The 20,248-nt window shown below is 33.3% G+C and overlaps 1 protein-coding gene and 1 long non-coding RNA gene across 5 annotated transcripts in view; both read right to left on the bottom strand.

The window, feature by feature from the left end:
* Positions 1 to 20,248, bottom strand: part of LOC148946754 (ubiquitin carboxyl-terminal hydrolase 10-A-like) — a 560,345-nt gene that overhangs the window by 319,970 nt on the left and 220,127 nt on the right. The window lies entirely within an intron of this gene.
* LOC148946756 (uncharacterized) lies at positions 10,307 to 14,164 on the bottom strand. The gene is made up of 2 exons (XR_016142480.1): positions 13,792 to 14,164; positions 10,307 to 10,357 (listed from the first exon to the last, which is right to left on the bottom strand). It is a non-coding gene; the product is annotated as an uncharacterized LOC148946756 (long non-coding RNA).

Genomic DNA, 20,248 nt, shown 5'->3' with positions numbered 1-20,248 from the left:
ATATTGTATAATTACAACAATAATATATATTAAACATATACAATTAGCGATACAGCTTATTGTCCTTGATATGCTTCACTATTGCATTTAAAGCACTTTGAAGTCTATTCACATGTGTTATATCAACTTTTGCAGCGAAGCATAATTGATCCTCCATTTTAAATTTGCTCAAAGATATCAAAAATCTTGCATATACTTCATCCCATTCCAGACAAAGCCGTGATCCTCTCCTGATTCCCACCGCAATGTTTAGTGCTCTTGTATCACTATTAAATAATTTCTGAGACCACACTCGCTAATCATGATAAAACAAAAAATCGCGAAGAAAGGAAGAAAACGAGAACAATTAACAGCCAGTGAAAAAACTGAAAAATTATGCAAAAATTACGATCAAGACCTCCGCTTGACCGTCCTCAGTGCAGAATAAAACTGATAAAAAAAATATAAAAAACAAACCTAAAAATAAAAACACCAAACAAAAATTGGACGGCCCTTTCCTAGTAACGGTGAAAGGGTAACTGAATAAAAAACACAAGTCTAAATGGCATTCCAGAATTTCATTTTGCGTAAAGCACCCTTAAAGGCTGATCGCTTTCCAGTTTGACTCTTATCGCAGACTCTATTCGATTGCACAATATAACTTTGTGGATGTATGTAAAAACGATCAGAAATAATAATTTTGTCATAAATGGGACTTAGAAAAAATCCACCAAAAATCCAACTCCACTATCAACTTCTAATAGCGTAAACATTCCACTCATTATTACAACTATATCTTAATGAGTAAAGTCAAACTGTTCTCACTCCTTGAATTCTATTCTCACACTAATAGCAACTATAGCCAAAATCCTTCCTTATATTCACTGCAATCCTGTGCCGTTAGTGAATCAATAGAAACATCCCCTGATTGGCCTAGAAAAAGACACTTTATTTTGTCCCGTTAGAATCGATTATCCAGCAATTGTTGTTGAACTTATGTCTAAATCCAAGAAACATCCATCAATTGTTGTTGGACTTATGTCTACATCCTAGAAAACAACAAACAAATTGACAAACACTCTTAATCATCAAACAATCATCAAGAAACAGAACAGAAACCATTAAATAACCATGTAACCATCGACAAACAGAACAGAAACATCATCAAACAGAACAGAACATGAAAAAAACATCAAATCATCTACCATCAACAACCAGTACAAGAAAAAACATTAAATAACCATCAAACAACAATATAACCATGAAAAAAACATCAAATAGAACAGAACCATGAAAAAATATCAAACAACAGACCAAAAAACATGCATAAATTATGTAACATCAGTACATTGTTACCCAATTCTACTGTCAGTGAAGTTAAACAAGGTTAATCGCTTCGTGCATTAACCCTTCGCATTTGAAGTCGCTTGGAAATGATCCATTTCGTATTGATGACGTATTGTTATCTCACGTGGCAAATGATCCCGCTGAAGTTAATTTTTGACCGATGAGGCATAGTAGATATGTTGATATTATGAATAGTAATGTAATTAATGTGACAAATAAGTATTTATGTATTGGTCAGTGGAACTGTCACATCACATCAAATTTTTCTGAAGTGTCAAACCTTTTTATTTCATGTTATGATAAAATTGATATGTTGGGTCTATGCGAATCTTTTTTTACACAGGATAGCTTTCTCCCGTCATATTCTTTTCCAGGGTACCAGCTGGTTTCAAGATCAAGAAATTCTATGATGCGGGGTGGACTTGCATTTATGATTAAGGATAAAATAAGATGCGCAGTAAAGAAGGATTTAAATTGTTGGATTGATGGTAAGATCGAAACTTTTTCTATTGAGATTGAAGTTTCGGAGAAGAAAAAGTTCTTAGTTTGTTTAGCATACCGGGCACCTAGTGCTAGTCTAGAGGATCTTTTTTATGATTTCATAAGTTTATTTCCGATACAGCGGTGACTGAATTTGATCGGGTTTTTATTGGTGATTTTACTTTTAATCTTCTTAATTTAAGTAGTTCTAACCTGGATTTTTTTTAATCTTATGTTGTCGCACAATTTTTTCGGTAGCAGAGATACCAACACGGATTACTAGTCAGCCGGCTACCCTTATTGATAATATTTATTTATCGGTGAATCTTATACCGAAAAATTATTGCGACATGATCATATGTCCAGGTTCTGACCATCTTCCTTTGGCGTGCGTAATTCGGGACACTGGAAAAAAGGTTTTTAAAATGGAGAAGACGACAGCTAGTAATCTTAAGCCAGAAAATCTTAAACAGTTTCAAGAAGAGATAAGCATAGTTTCTTGGGAGGAAGATATGAATGAAAAAGAAATTGCATCGGTGGCGTTTGACACTTTTTTTTAAATATTGTCACCTATTTATGATAAGTGTTGCCTTGGAAGAAAAATATCCCAAGGAAACCATGGATGATGAATAAAATTTTGGAAAAAATTAATGAACGAAACAGACTTTATCGGTTGTACCTTGATTCTCCAACGTAACAATTTCTTGAAGAATTCAGGAACCTTCAGAACAATGTGACCTCCCTCAGAAAGTCATCTATGAAACATTATTACTCAAAGAAATTTCGTGATAAAAACGGTGATGTTAAAGGAACTTGGCAAGTGATAAATGAGGCATTACGTGGTAATAACATTATAGACCCAGTGGATGAACTTGTAGTTGGTGAAAAACAAGTTATAGGCAAGAAAGGTGTTAGTGATGAGTTTTGTAAATATTTTTCTAATGTGGGAATTGATGTTAAAATGATGCTGCTGACCATGGGTATAAAAACAAGCTGCTTATTGATGACCATGGGGAAGGTCCTTCCATTAAATTCGTAAAGTACGCTCAATCTGATTTCGAGGACGCACTGAAAACAGTAAAGTTGAATTCAGCAGGAATTGACGGTCTTAGCCGTAAAGCATTTAAGGATGTAGCCGCTTACGTTTTGCCTTGTCTTCTATGCTTAGTGAACCTATCTATGGAAAGAGGTCAGTTCGTAGATGCTTTAAACAAGCAAAAATTATACCTTTACATAAAGGTGGTGACAAAAGAGAAATGTTAAACTGGAGACCTATATCGATTCTGTCACTGTTCTCAAAAATATTTGAAAAGGTTGTTCATAAGAAACTGTATTCCTACCTTAATTCGCTTGGGTTTTTATGTGACACGCAATTTGGATTTCAAAAATCTCATTCTACTTGGCATGCAGTGCACCATCTTCTTGATGTTTTAAGGGTAATTGTCTTTATTGTTCTCGCTCAATTTTCGAAACAGATCTTACGAATCTTGGTAACGCCACTGCTTGTATCTCTTCGATAGCAAACCCGTTTATGATACTATTGACAGAAACATAATTAGTCTTTGGCACCTGGGTTCTTTTTTTGTTAATCCACTTTAACACATGAGAAAAAACAAAAGATATTGATTTAGTAAAAGCACGTTAGATTCTATGAAGATCAAAGTAGATGAGCAGGTTATGATATGTAAAAGAAAATATAACTACTGCTGAGCTAAAAATTGTCTTTTCTTTCGTATATCAAAATAAAATAGAAGAAATTGTAGGAAAAATTGAAAAAATCTTTAGATTTCTAAGGGACAAGGTTACTATGGACCCCCTCCTCCGCTCCTTGTGTATGTTTGTACTTAAACATTTGATCAAATTAAATAAAAACACATTTCATATTTTGCAAGTCGATAAATAAGAAATAGAATTTATCGCTTCCGATTGCTTTTGTTTTTGTTTTTTCTAGGAAGGACACGAGGGGGGGGAGAAGGTTGGTGAAAACTGAAGTTTCTACACTATTTTTTTCACTTTTGGAAATAACTCTTAACACTTAGAAATATACTGCTAACGAATTTTCTAATTGTATCTAATATTTTTAATTTAACCAAACTGGTTTTTCCTTTTTTATAATTTACCACCCTTCTCCAATACCACTTCCAAAGAGATTCCTGCTAACATGATTCTTATACAGGTCGCATCATACAAAAAGTATATAATTGGTAATTCGATGTGTGTGTGTGTGTGTTTGTGAGTTGACTTGTGCCTGTGTTTGCTTATATGTGTTGTTGCACCCCTCAGTATAATCCTGCTAAGTAACTAAGAAGATTAATCCTTCTTTCCATAATAAATTTACTACGAAAAATAAGTGGCATAGAAACAGAACCAAATTAAATAAAACTAATTTATTAAATACCTATACAATATAGGATAAGTTCGTAAACGAATAAATCAATGCACACGCGTACTAATAAACGTATTCTGGAGGAAGTACAACCTCTCGGAGGCATATGGACACATAAACATTAAAAATCACGACAATTTGTATGGAAATACCGGAAAAGCAAGAATATAGAAAAGTTCGCGATTTCCCAGCAAGAGTCTAAAGACCCTCTTCTATCGTAGGTACCCCCATTAAAATGCAACAACGAAAGCAAGCGGCCTATAATCTCTTCTTTATGATTTTTTCATTTGACAAAGGGCCATCACATGAACAAGTAAACACACCGGATAAAGAACTATTGGAAAAATTGGGCCCGATCACGCCCTGTGTTTTAAAGGCCCCACCCTGCCATCAAAACGGACAGAATTTTCTTTTTCGAAACTATGAAATATTCTTTACGATTCATATAACCATTGCCCCCGGAGAGGATCATTTTCAAGGCTAAAACTAATAAAAAACTATCTTATCAAACAATTCGTGATAACGAACTATAAGCAAGGAGTGACGCGAATCAATAGTAACCGAAACTTTAGAAAACGGAATTTGGAAACCAATAGATACATCAAAAGAATCGGCTTATTATGCTGATTACAAATATAAAGTTTTATTAAGTTTTGTGTTACCTACCAAAGGGAAAAGCCTGATAAAAATTGCCTGATTTTCGAAAAAGAGAGAAAGCACCCCTTAAAAGTCAAAGAATCTTATTGAAAATCACACCATCAGATTGAACGTATCAGAGAATCATACTGTAGTTGTTTCAAACTCCTATCTGAAAAAAATGTGGAATTTCGTATTTTTTTTGCCAGAAGAATGATCACAGATGCGTGCTTGTTTTTTTTCAAGGGATGATCGTTAGTTAGTTTAGTTTATTAGTAATAAAAAATAGAACTTGACAAAATGCATACATATATATATATATATATATATATATATATATATATATATATATATATATATATATATATATATATATATATATATATATATATATATATATATATATATATATATATATATAGATATATATATATATATATATATATATATATATATATATATATATATATATATATATATATATATATATATATATAAATATATATATATATATATATATATATATATATATATATATATATATATACATATAACACATGAGAAAAAAAACAAGTCTTTCAACTAAATCTTCTAGCTTGCCCATGAACTTGCAATTTCAAGTTGTCCTAGGGGCATGCCAGGAATAGAAAAAACATAGAAAATTTTAGTACTAATTTATAGCACAAATTAAGTATACCAGAAATACTGATAATATATATATATATATATATATATATATATATATATATATATATATATATATATATATATATATATATATATATATATATATATATATATATATATATATATATATATATATATATATATATATATATATATATATATATATATATATATATGTGTGTATGTGTATAAATAAAATACATAATTCCTTGCTGAGTTATTACTGGAGTCACCGTAACGACAAAAAAAAAAGAAAAACAATCCAAATAATCCACTAAACTCCTTCACACACCTCAAACAACAAAAGAAGAAGAAGAAGAGGAAAAAAAACAAATAATAGCTTAGGACTCATTAATAGAATACATTTTTTCCTCGACTTTACTTCTAAATTTTTCCAAACCATTTTATATCATTAATAATTATATTATTACTAGTCCATAAATTTATAAATAAAATACAAATAAAAATGACAAATAATAATTTAAAACTCATAGTTAGAATACATTTTTCCTTAACTTTATTTCTAAATTCTTCAAACCTTTTTATGTCATTAATTGTCTTATCATTACTATTCCATAATTTTATTCCTCGATAAATAAAGGAGAACTTAGACCTTGTAGTAACGGCAATTGGAGCAGACAGCGCCTTACTTGTTCGAGTATTATGATTGTGTCAATCAAACCTGATCTTAAACTTGCCTGAGAAGCATAAAGGTAGATTATTATTATTATACTTGAACATAAATAACTGGTGATAAAAATACCGTAAGCCAGCAGCTGGTAAAATCTTTTGTCTTCTGTACTCCAATCTCACAGAATCACTATAAGATTTATTAAAAGTAAACGGATAGCATTATTTTGGAGAACTTGAATTGGATTAGCTAGCGACGAAAATGTCCCTAACAATACCGAAGAACAATATAAAATATATGGATGTATTATCGAGAAATACAAAAACCTTAAAATGCGACGCGGGACAAAGTGTGCGAGTTTTCTAAGGATTCCAATGTTTCGTGATAAAATCGCTGATGTGTTCCCAGCATGTTTCCTAAACGACAAAGTTTCATCAAGTGTAATACCTAAATACTTGACACAAGACTTCCTTTCAATCTCGCCATAACTGTATCTTAATCGAGAAATCCATGGGTAATATGTAGCTGTTCTGTGAGAATATGATAAAACTACTCTTAGCCGGGTGAATTTGTAGTTATTTACGCGCATCCAAGTTGAAACTCTGTCTAACGATTGTTTACTTAATTCAAGTAATCCCTTCTCAGTTCTTGCGAGACAAACAAGTGACGTGTCATCAGCAAACATCGGTACTGTCACTTCTTGTGGATCATTGAATAATTCACTGAAATTGTTTTTTTATATTAGATATGGTTTGAGTTAGGTCATTTACAAATTTTGAAAATAATAGTGGTCCAAGAACAGAGCCCTGTGGAATGCCACATGTAAAAGAAAAGCTTGATGAACGCTTTGAGTCAATCTGAACATACTGCAGCCGCCCTGCTAAAAAATACGCGTAGAAAGTTAAGCCCAGGGTCTCTTATGCCATAAAACTTACATTTTAGAAGTACGAGATGATGATCTACTGTGTCGAAAGCTTTAACTATATCTAAAAATATTGTTAAGACCTTGTAACCTTCATCCAACGCTTGATTGACTACGCTGCTTAGATAGACCACCGCTTGTTCTGTTGTGTAACCATGCCAAAATCCGAATTGAGTAGGATTTAACACATTACGACGCTCTAAATATGCATAAAGACGGGGAGCAAAGCACCTCTCTAAAACACGTGATAGTACAGGAAGAACAGAAATCGGCCTATAATTTCCTAAATTATTTGTCTCACCACCCTTATGAACAGTAGTAACACGAGCTACTTTAAAACAAAACGAGAAGAAACCCTCTTTTAATGCAGAATTAATTAGGGACAAAAGTAGCTTCTGGATTAGTGGCAGAATAAATTTAACCACCTTTAATAATATAACATCACTACCAGAAGCATTACTTTTCATTTTGTAGATGATCTGTTTCATTTCACTCAATGATACAGGTGTACCGTGAGTAAAATGCGATATATTTAAGATACAAAAATAAAGTTCCTTCTTTCTGGAGATGATTCCGACTCCCTCTAATTAAGTTTAAATCTAGTTTCAAAAAAGAAAAGTCCTTAATCAGCAAAGAGAAAAATTGCAGTTTAGCCTCAGACAAAGAAAGGCGCTATCCAGCTTTGGATTTCGCTAAGATAGTGGGCAATAAAAAAGATGCTACACAAACAATGTTTCTCAGGAAGTTTAAGTTATAAGAGCCGTGTGAACGTTTGAATCATCAGAAATATTTAAGACTGATTATTGGACGGAGGGTTTGGCCTACCTCAGGACTTAGGCCAATTGTGAGTCGTCGATTAGAGCGCAGGACAAAAAACTACGTTTGATAGTGGGGTAAAAGTGCCTTTTTGAAAAGATTCGTAAATCAGATTCAGGATCATTTAGAGCAGAATTATGTTGGCATACAGGCATTGCGATTCAAATTATTATGCAGTCATTGTAGAGACTTGGTTATTATTTGCCGTCAATTGAAGCGAGCATTGCTGTACACCTAAATATGTAAGTCATAATAAAACTATTGTCGTTCTATTTCCGTTTATTATATTTTATATTTCTGTATCTAGTCGAACCACAGGTAGCTAGTTTGCATACTCCGAAGGTAATGCTCCCTAGGAATCTGATTTCCATATAATATAACAGGTAATTGATTTCGAGATAACCCAAGGAAAAGAGGTTACATTCTTTTATTAATTTTATTTTCTCGCTTTCGGCGAGAGGCGCGATCGGTACGCTGCTTTTAATTATAATATTACATATGGCGCAGTCCTTGGCGCTATAAGTGACGCTATCGGAGAACTCATAAGGTGTAAGTTCACAGCTTCAAATTACAATTTTAGACTTGACGCGGTCAATTTTCATTACCGCAATTGTCTCAATCCTTTCTTTTATTGCTACAAATGGCGCGCTACACAGGTGTATCTTTTATCGCTACACAGGTGCTAAATACATTTACACCTCAGAAATTTATAAAGACCAAGGTAGTCAGAAATGCTTGGATCATGTAACATTGGGCAGATTCCTTCAGCAACTCACTTTCCTACCGCTGAGAAGTAATTTTCGAATACCTCCGAGACATCATCAGCACTTTTGGGCATTTTACCTTCTTGGTTAACTTTTTCAAGTGGGATCGTTTTCGTTGGCTGCTGAAGTACTTTTTTAATCATGTGCCATGTTTTTGCCGGACATCCCGATACTTCCTCGAGTAAAATTATCTTTTTACTTTTCTTAATAATCGATTCAGAGCATTGCGATAATTATCATATATTCTCTCGTTTAAATCGCATTTGGGATCGATCTTTTTTTGTAAAGTTGGTCTCTAATACGCATCAATTTTAGAAGGTCTCCAGTAATCCTTGGCTTATTTGAGTTTGTCCTACGCCGTCCTTTTTTCCTTTTACAATGCTTTTCTAATTCACTTTGGATAATCTGGTAAAATAAATTAAATCTTTCTTCATTATTAGATGCAATTGATAAAATATTATCCCAATTCATTTGAGATAAAACCCTCTTATAACGCAAGATAATTGTTTTATTCACATAATGCCAAGAAAACTCATTCATTAACCTACAACTATTTCCCAGAGGAATAGCATGTTTAGAAAATACACCAAAATGGTCAGAAGTGTCACTAACAATAACACGGGGGAATCAGGGTTAACATTAGAGATAATATTGTCAATACATGTCGCGGATGTATCCATGACCCTCGTAGGTATGTCGATTGCCGGAAGTAATACAAATGAGACGAAAATATTCAATAGTCAGCTGCTCTTTGCATTTATTTCAATCAGGTCAACGTTTAAAAAGCCCACAAGAAAACACGGGAGATTCACAGGCATCTTATAAAGCTGTTCCTCCAAAAGATCAAAGAATTCATTATATGAGGAAGTCGGTGGGTGGTAGAGAACTATTAAGTAGCAAAAATAATTAACTAAACACAGATGAAGCACGAGTGACTCAAACACCATCTCCGAATAAATAGTTAAATCGCTCCGAATGGTCACTCCAATATCCGATCTAATACATACGGCAAGGCACCATGTTGACGTAATTGCCTATTTTTTGTGTAAAAATTATATCCCTCTAAAACAAGCAACTCTGAATTATGAACATTAAGCCATGTCTCAGTTAAAGCTATCACTTGAAAAAAAAAACTATTAGCTAAATCTTCCATAAAGCTATAACTTGAATTTAGCCCTTGGCAATTCAGATGAAAAATATTGAAATAATTGCCAGGTTTACGGAATATAGGACCAATCTCCACGGTAAAACATAATTCGTATCTTCGAGCTGCAAGCGAATACTGCAACCAAGGTCCGAAATTCCACTCGAAACATCATTATATATACACACAAAATCTATTTTATTACTCTCTAATTCCTTTAATTTCTGAGGTGATGAAGGAGATTGAAATATACTATCCATAACTAAGAGTTACAAGCCCTATCTTACGGTGACTCAATCTTTGACACAGATAAACACTGAGGCTAAATATACATATCAATCGTCTAAGTACTTCATGAACTAAGAAAACAAAACTCAAAATTAACTTCGGTATTATTAACAGAACAATACTTTGCTTTTGATTTAGTCGCCTAGCACACACGACTTTTTTAACCATGCAACACATTCCGCATTCCTTTCGTATCCTAAATATGCGCAAATATTCCCAACAATTAAAAAATTCTTCAACTACAAATATATCATTGAGAACGGGGAACAAAATTCATCTATAAAAACAAAAAATTATTTTTTCATTAATAATACACGGGACAAGAGGGGATAGAACATAGGGGGAGGAGAGACTAATTGCAATTATAATTAATTAAATTTCACTTTAATATCACAAAACCTAATCGAAAATTTGCATAAAAGAAAAACATGAAAAATAAAAATATAATGGCACCGGAAACTTAATCATAATTTTTTATTAAAAATCAAATTGGGCGTCAAATTGACAAATAAAAACCCACAATGAGCTACAAAAAAAATTAATAACTTACTTATGTTAACAAATATGCATTAAACATAGAGTAAAAGGTGATTAGCCATACCCCTATTAAAAAATGATACCTTGCTATTTATCTTGGCAAATGACCAGTGAACATCTTAAAAAGAAAGATTTGTATGAAGCGCATTGAAATTAAATCAGGTGAGATATGAGCTTATTACGAAATAAAGAGATTACGAAACTAAACATTGCAATAAATGATGACTCTATTGGATACAATGAAAGTATTGAAAACAATTAAAACATTGACCCGATACGAGAAAAAAAAATCTTGGCTAAGGATTAGGTACTTTGCAATTGACCAAATATGAACTCAATCAATGCAACAAAATATATATTTTTTTTACTTCTTTAATACAGTGTAAAAAACAAGAGAGGATGTAATAATAATAATAATAAAAAAAACGAATAAGGACACTGACAAAAAAGAAAAACTATATACTTCACTCCATTAATAATCAACAAACAGAGAGAGTAGGAAAAGTCCCGCGATAATATATTAAATATTCACTCCATTGATTCATTCTGAGCGTCAAATCGACCTCCACTAACACCAACCAAGTTATGTTTAAAATGGGGCACAACTTTATTAGCAGCACTAGATCGCAGATAATAATTTTGCGGTGAGGTGGGTACAGGGGTAGGGTCAGTCCATAGGTATTTTGCATGCGTGCCATTTGGACAGTTGAAATGCAGAATTGGGGGAAAACTTTTAGAGATCCAAGCTTCAAAACCGAGTTCACGTAATTTCGCCTTTTTTGTAAGGAGATTCTTCCGCATTTTCTATACTTCGGGGGGGGGGAGCGTCATCACTAATGTAGACATGGGACAATGACGAGAGTGTTTTGCCTTTTAGCTTCTTTGCGTTCTTCAATAAATTCACTTTCGTCTCCTTATCTTGTACCCGAACTTTGATGAACCTTTTCTGAATGTTTCGTTCAATGATTTTGAAATCAGGCACCGCGGCAAATTCAACGCCTGAAGATACAACACTCGCAAAGATATCTGTTTAAAACATAAAATCACGAAGAAAGGAAGAAAACGAGGACAAATAACAGCCAGTGAAAAAACTGAAAAATTATGCAAATATTTAAGTCAAGACCTCCACTTGACCGTCCTCAGTGCAGAATAAAACTGAAAAAAATATAAAAAAAACAAATCTTAAAGATAAAATCACAAAACTAAAATTAGACGACCCTTTCTTAGTAACGGTGAAAGGGTAACTGAATAAAAAACACAAGTCGGCATTTCATAATTTCATTTTACGTAAAGCACTCTTAAAGGCTAATCGCTTTCCAGTTTGATTATTATCGGAGATTTTATTTGATTGCACAATATAATTTTGTGGATGTATGTGAAAACGATCAGAATTAATTATTTCGTCATAAATGGGACTTATAAAAGTTTCTCCAGTGTCTCTATTAAGAGCTACCTTTTGGTTAATGTTTTTTTTTTTTATTTCAACTGCCTCCCTGAAAACTTGCGTCAGACCTTTAACGAGGGCAACAATGGAGGTTTCGTCAAACAAAATGAAATGGTGTGGAATATTATCTTCTAATTTCCTAAGAAGAGCTAGTTCACATTTTTTAATATCACAAGACGTATACATAGAAATGGCATCGAAACTGGCCAAAAATGTGTCTTTTTTTATTTCAATGTATTTTAATTTTTCCACAAGGTGAACTGAATTTCTTATGTATGAAGTTTGCGTTTGCATAAGGGGGCGAAAATGTGTTGACAACCATTTCCCCAATCTGGCAGTCGGAGAGCTATAAGAAGCCACAATTGGGCGTAGAGGAACTCCATCCTTATGGATTTTTGGGAGCCCGTAAAATTTAGGAGCGGAACAACCTTTAGGATAAAATATTTTATACATTTGTGGAGTAATACGTCTTTCAGTTTGCAAAATTCCTAGCTCCTTTCGTACTATACGGGTGAACTTATCGGTGGGGTCTGAATCTATGGATTTTTAAGTATGGGTGTGAGATAAAATATGTGTAACTTTTTGATTATATGAAGTTTTATCAAGGATAACAATTTTATTTCCTTTATCAGCCCTGGTGATAATGATGTGTGGGTATTTTTTTAAATTTGTGAGAATTTGTGTTTCCTGATTTTTCGACCTTGAGGAATATAGAATGAAATCAAGAATATTCTTAACCACTTCTCCTCGAAGTAAATCTGGATTTTCCACAGCACCACGTGAACCAGTTTTACCCGCCTCCAAATTGGAGACAATATCTAAGAAATTTACTTGCGTTTTAGGTAGGCAAAATTTTGGTCCCTTAGACAAGACTCGGGTTCTTCTGGTGTAACAACTTCAGACGATAGGTTGTCAATGGCCGGACCAGGACAGTATCTAGGAAGAAAACATCTGGAATTCTGAAATTTTTCGTATTCTAACTTTTAAACTTTTCTGATAAACGAGCCTTAGCCATACAAAAGTCGAGTCGTCTCCGATGTTCATATCTCTCTGAGACCATAGGCTCTCTGATTTCCATATTCCTTACCAGCCTCGAGTCTAAAATTTTAGGTAGTAAGGATTCTTTCCAGAAAGCTTCAAGCTTTGGAAATATTTTCGCCCAGTATTCTTTTGACCAGTGAACTGTAATTATTTCCCAGTCATCAATGGAGTTAAAACTATTAAGTGGAATATCTTTCTATCTAAGTACCTCGAATTGGCCTTGTATCTGGGCAAAATACCTATGATTTTTTTTTTAACTGAAGACCTTCAGTGGATAATTCAATAAAAAATCCTTTGACCAGATTTTTGACTGAGCAGCATCAAAAATGATTCGAATTCTGTATATTATGGACAGTTTTTATCTCTATAGGTGTGCCATCAGGGAGCAATCCATCTAGAGATGCATCAAGATATTGATGCTGTGGATGCACACCAAGTCCTATTTTATCTCCCTTTATGACTTTTAAGTTGAATTTCTTTTCATATGCTTCTAGATTAACTACTTCTAAATCCAAACCCTAAACCCAAGCCCTAGTTGCAATTCTATGAATATAACGCCTCGTTATTCTCCTAGATCTCTCTTCAACCCAGTTCCCACTTTTTGATTGCCCCTTGGTATTATCGAACAAACGGCAGAAAGGAGGGAAAATCTACAGCAAAACTAGATGGAATTTTAGAAAGAGACTTACCCCTTTGATTTACTTCTTCTGCAGATACAGTCCATAGCGAACTAAGAGTTGAAGCGAAGCTTTCTTCTTCGCAGTCTTCTTGAATGTCAGAGCTCCTAAAGTCAACAACTGTCTCAATTTTTATTTTTTTAAAAGTCATCAAAAAGTCTCGTAGAAAAATAAAACGGGAACTTTTTCAAAAAGTATAACAATGAACTATAGCTATCAGATTGAACTTTAGATAGGAGAGAGAAATACACTTATTGCATTCAGACAAGGCAGAATTTTAAGAAAGAGGCAAAAAACCCATCAACTTAGGAACAATAATTCTTTTAATCTTCTCATCTTAAGTGCATGCCATTTATATAGAATCATTTAAATTAATTCAAACATTAAGTAGAAGTGATTCTGGTACTATAACGTCTTGAACTTAATACATTGAGTTCTCAGAATAGACAGACAAATTGTGTTGGTTTTTAGACTTAAATATTTATCAATTTACGAAAAAATTTTACATTGTATATTTTCATTTCAGCAATTCTATTTGATGTAAAAAGTTGAAAAACAAGTTTCAGCCATAAAGCTTGGGCAACATGAGAATACAAAAACAAAAAACAATCCTTTTTAAAATCATAAAAAGAAGCATAAAGCTAATAATAGCAAAAGAAAGGTAGATATTCTGGACCAATAATCGTGGTCCATCCTAATGGCCGAAAAATCAGGAAAGTGAGAAAAAAAACAAAAAGAAACAATAAAATCAATGAGAAAAACAACAAGAAACCAACAAATTAGAAATATAAAATAAAAACAAAGATGATGTTAAAAAACTTTAAAACCAGAATTTAATTCCTTTTAGATCACAGTTAAATTGCTAGCCCTTTGCAAACGAGTCGCTTGCTGACACTCAAAAAAGAAAAAGAAGGTTTTCACCGTGCTTATTTAAAAAAAAGGTTTTACCCATTTTTGTCTGTCTTCATTTCTAATTCAAAAGGGAACATCAATGTGAACTCAGAAATCATTCGATTCATTTGAACTCAAAACTCAGAAACTCAGAAATCATTTGAAAAAAGGAAAATATTGCTGCTCGTCCTAACTAACGACTAAAAGTTAATTATATGTAATAACAGTAACTGTGTCGTAATGAAATAGAATAACTGCATTTAATTGCTATAGTTGTACAGTAGTCGTTATAATAATACTAATTCGTAATAATAAATGAGCAATAATAGAGGTTATTTCTCGTTCAAAAAATAACCTTAGCATGTTTGGTTATCGTTTCCCTAAAAAAAAGTCTGAGATAATCATAGTCTTGTTTCCATCGTCTTAGCAAAACATTGTTACCAACAATATTAATAGCAATTCACTGTTTGTGAACAACAATTTACCATCACAATTTTATTATTTTATTAATATTTACTATTATTTTTTATTTTACTATCACAGTTTTATTATCAGAAATCCATTTATTAACAATCCATGCATGAACAATTTTAGAAACAGAAATCCATTTTAATATTTCTACTCGCTATTTAAGTTAGGTAAATAAAAACTTTCCATTAAAAATTGTATTTGAGCTCTAATGCTTGGTTGAAAAAACTACTGACGGATTTTTAGAAAGATCTTGAAAAAAAAGAAAAAAAAACTGGAAGATTTCTTCCTTAGGGCATAGCTGCGTTTATTGCTTTGCGGTATTGAATTATACTTTTATACTCTTTTAAAAATTAAAAATTGCATCTGAAAGATGATTGTTATGCTTTTTTTCCAATATACTAATAAAAACAATCATACTATCAGAAGCTTCTTCTGAATGATCATTGTAAAATTATAATTAGAACTGTTCACTGAAATAAAATTTTGTTTTCAGTAGGTACTAAACATAGTAGGTTATCATGTTTTGCATTGGAAATTTAAGAATGTTTGACAATTCGCTAAATAACGTTATTGGGCTTCTTATTTCAGCTTTAAAATTACATATTCATCGCACATCTTGGTTAAAACCTACTTTACATGACTCAAATTTTTCGATGAAAAAGTGAAGAAAAAATGGAAGAAAAATATATATTAATATCCTTCCAAGTCAAGTAGATGATCTGGAAACACTGGTTTGTCATCTGGTTCTGAGCTAGATATGAGCAATAGCTTTCAAATGAGCCATTAAACGTCACTCTAGAAAATACTGGCAGCCCACTAGCTCCAGCTTTTCCACTTGAGACATGAGACCAAAAGTGCCGTTTTTGGTGCTATTTTGAACTTGCTGACAGTTGAATTTATAGGAAGGACGTAGATATGAGCAATATCTTTTATATGAGCTATAAACATTCTGTCTAAATACCTGCGATACAAATACGCCAAATAACAATACGCCAATACCGATACGCGGGATATCAATATGTCCGATACTGACACAGTGTTCAGACTTTTCCTCAGGGACTAAGAAGGGTCACATCCTCACCAAAACGAAAAATATTTGACTTTTGAATCATTCTGAACAAAATGGCTATCTCAAAATTGTGATTGGATGACTTTAGGGGGAGGGAAAAAAGATGGTTGCAGCTACCGCTGCAACCATGTGTTACGGGGGATGGGAGGGGAGGGTAAACTGCAGAGGTTCTTGTAAACCTCTAGGAAAGAGTTTTGAAACATAATTATTACGATGGTACCGTTTTATGCTTCCAAGTTATTCAAGTTAAGAAGTGGCACCAAACGTGCTATTTTTAGTGCTATATCGCACTTACAGATGATGGAATTGATAAAAGCACGTAGATATGAGTAATAGCTTTAAAATGAACCATTAAATGCCTCTTTAAAAAAATTCTCGTAGCCCACGGGCTTCAGCCTTTACACTTTACGCTGTCTAAGTAAAAAACGATGTGGGCACAATGCGTTGTTTTTTGGTTCTTTATGTCCGGGCACCTCGTATCGAAGGAGTGGTCGTAGAAACTTTGAAAAGGGCTCATTCGATTAGAAATTTGAGTGGCTAGTGCCCTTTTTAATAGTCGAAAGTGCTTGGAGGGCAACTAGCCCCCCCCCCGACCCATTATTCCCCCAAACGCATCCAATCAAAATTTTGAGATAGTCATTTTGTTCAGCGTAGTTGAATTCCAGATAGAAAATATGCGTTTGAGGAGGACACTCCCCCACAACCCTCAGGGCCAGAGTTTCAACTTATGCCCTGGGGGCATACAAGGTTTTTATAGAAGGTGTTGTCGTAATAACTTTTAAAATTAATACAAATATAAGGCAGCATCTTTCAGCCAGGGGGAGGGGCTGGAGCCCCCTCCTGCCCCCAGGGTGGTAGTTTCCTGATGTGGTTACCCAAGGAATTTTATTCTGGGATGCTGATTGTTAATTCGGTATTATCAAACATACCCGATGAAATTAATAGTACTATCAATAGCATAACAGACTCTCATATGTATAGAGGATAAGATGTTATTCTTACATTTCCTTGCTGCGGCACCGAGAAGAGAAGATTGTGAGTATTCCGTAGACTGCGTCAGCAAAGAAGAGAAGACTGTTGATTACCAACAGTACCTGAAACAAAAACAGCCAGTTATGGTAAATTATGATAGAGGAAGATTAATAAGTAATTTCTCAGACCACCCTAGCTAATCATCACAAAACGAAGGGAGAAACGAGGATAATACAAGCCAGTGAAAAAAAAAAAACTCAATATATTCAAAATCCAATTTAGTAAAATTCTATTATTTTCTGCTATCTCCTAGCTCGAACGGACTATGAGTTTTCTTGAATATAACCTCTAAGTCGAGAACTTGCCGGTAGTTTATAAGAACTTGACATGCTTTGCTAGTTGACAATAGGAAATGTTAAGACTAATATTATAATAAAACGAATTTTCCGACTACTAAAAAAAATATCATTTACTTATTCGTCTAAGGTTTTTAAAGTCGCTCAAAACCATAGATAATTGAAAAAAGGCGTGTAATATTTTCTAGATCAACTCCGCCATTCTAGATTTCGTTCAAGATATGGTGGCCTGTAAAGATGCAGGACATTATTCATTATTAATATTTTTTTAATGCCATTTTGATACTCAATAGCACACAATTTATTTTTAATGAATAAATTCAACATTTTGTAACAATGAATTTATTTTCTACTTGAAATAGAATATGTTCTTTCACATTGATTTCTTATGGTTTATTCTTGTTTTTTGGATTACGGTTACTGCATTACAATTTATTACGGTTGGTGTCTTACAAATTTATTTTCAGCTTGAGAGAAAAAATGTTCTTTGACATGGATTTGTTAAAAAGCATCTTTTTTTTTAGGTTAAAAAAGTTTGGCACTTGTCTAGAATCCAGGAGTCACGCAAGAATTGTTTTTTGAGAACAAATAGGCTTTACACGGTGCCTATATGAGACGCTGTAAAAACAAAGGGTTTCTCACTCCGGGAACTATATTTAAACTTTAGTTTTTGGGTGTTTAGTGGTATATATATATATATATATATATATATATATATATATATATATATATATATATATATATATATATATATATATATATATATATATATATATATATATATATATATATATATATATATATATATACCACTAAAAACCCAAAAACTAAAGTTTAAATATAGTTCCCGGAGTGAGAAACCCTTTGTTTTTACAGCGTCTCATATAGGCACCGTGTAAAGCCTATTTGTTCTCAAAAAACAATTCTTGCGTGACTCCTGGATTCTAGACAAGTGCCAAACTTTTTTAACCTAAAAAAAAAATGCTTTTTAACAAATCCATGTCAAAGAACATTTTTTCTCTCAAGCTGAAAATAAATTTGTAAGACACCAACCGTAATAAATTGTAATGCAGTAACCGTAATCCAAAAAACAAGAATAAACCATAAGAAATCAATGTGAAAGAACATATTCTCTCTCAAGTAGAAAATAAATTCATTGTTACAAAATGTTGAATTTATTCATTAAAAATAAATTGTGTGCTATTGAGTATCAAAATGGCATTAAAAAAATATTAATAATGAATAATGTCCTGCATCTTTACAGGCCACCATATCTTGAACGAAATCTAGAATGGCGGAGTTGATCTAGAAAATATTACACGCCTTTTTTCAATTATCTATGGTTTTGAGCGACTTTAAAAACCTTAGACGAATAAGTAAATGATATTTTTTTTAGGAGTCGGAAAATTCGTTTTATTATAATATTAGTCTGAACATTTCCTATTGTCAACTAGCAAAGCATGTCAAGTTCTTATAAACTACCGGCAAGTTCTCGACTTAGAGGTTATATTCAAGAAAACTCATAGTCCGTTCGAGCTAGGAGATAGCAGAAAATAATAGAATTTTACTAAATTGGATTTTGAATATATTGAATGTTTTTTTTCACTGGCTTGTATTATCCTCGTTTCTCCCTTCGTTTTGTGATGATTAGCTAGGGTGGTCTGAGAAATTACTTATTAATCTTCCTCTATCATAATTTACCATAACTGGCTGTTTTTGTTTCAGGTACTGTTGGTAATCAACAGTCCTCTTCTTTGCTGACGCAGTCTACGGAATACTCACAATCTTCTCTTCTCGGTGCCGCAGCAAGGAAATGTAAGAATAACATCTTATCCTCTATACATATGAGAGTCTGTTATGCTATAAGACGTTGTCGTAGAAACTTCAAAACAGGCTCATTCGACTGGAAATTCAAAAGGCGTTTGCCATTTTTAATAGTCGAAAGTGATTGGAGGGAAACTAGCACACCCCCCTCCCACGCCCATCATTCCCCCAAACACATCCAATAAAAATTGTTAAATAGCCTTTCTGTTCAGCATAGTTGATTTCCACATAGAAAATATGTTTTTAAGGAGGACACTCCCCCGCAACCCTCAGGACAAAAGTTTAAGTTGCGCACTGGGGGCATATAAGACTTTTAAAAGAATGCGTTGTTGTAGAAACTTCAAAACAAGCTCATTCGATTGGAAATTCAAAGGGCTAGTGCCCTTTTTAAAACTTGAAAGGGATTGGAGGGCAACTAGCCCTTCCCACGCCCATCATTCCCCAAACAAATCCAATCAAAATTTTGAGATAGCCATTTTGTTCAGCGTAGTTGTTTTCCAGATAGAAAATATATTTTTAGGAGGACACTCCCCAACAACCCTCAGGGCATGGGTTTTAAAGTTAAGCCCTGGGGGCATATAAGGATTTATAAGAAGGCGTTGTGGTAGAAACTTCAAAACAGGCTCATTCGATTGGAAATTCAAAGGGCTAGTTTCCTTCTTAGTAGTAGAAAGCGATGGAGGGGAAAAATCCCCCCACGCCCATCATTCCCCCAAACACATCCAATCAAAATTGTTAAATAGCCTTTTTGTTCAGCTTAGTTGATTTCCAGATAGAAAATATGTTTTTAAGGAGGACACCCCCGCAACCCTCAGGACAAAAGTTTTAAGTTACGCCCAGGGGCATATAAGATTTTTTAAAGAAGGCGTTGTTGTAGAAACTTTAA

Source organism: Artemia sp. Qi Xiang Cuo, chromosome 11 (assembly GCF_049724085.1).
Source record: "Artemia sp. Qi Xiang Cuo chromosome 11, ASM4972408v1, whole genome shotgun sequence".
NCBI lineage: Eukaryota > Metazoa > Arthropoda > Branchiopoda > Anostraca > Artemiidae > Artemia > Artemia sp. Qi Xiang Cuo.
This window is presented reverse-complemented; position numbering and strand designations above follow the sequence as displayed.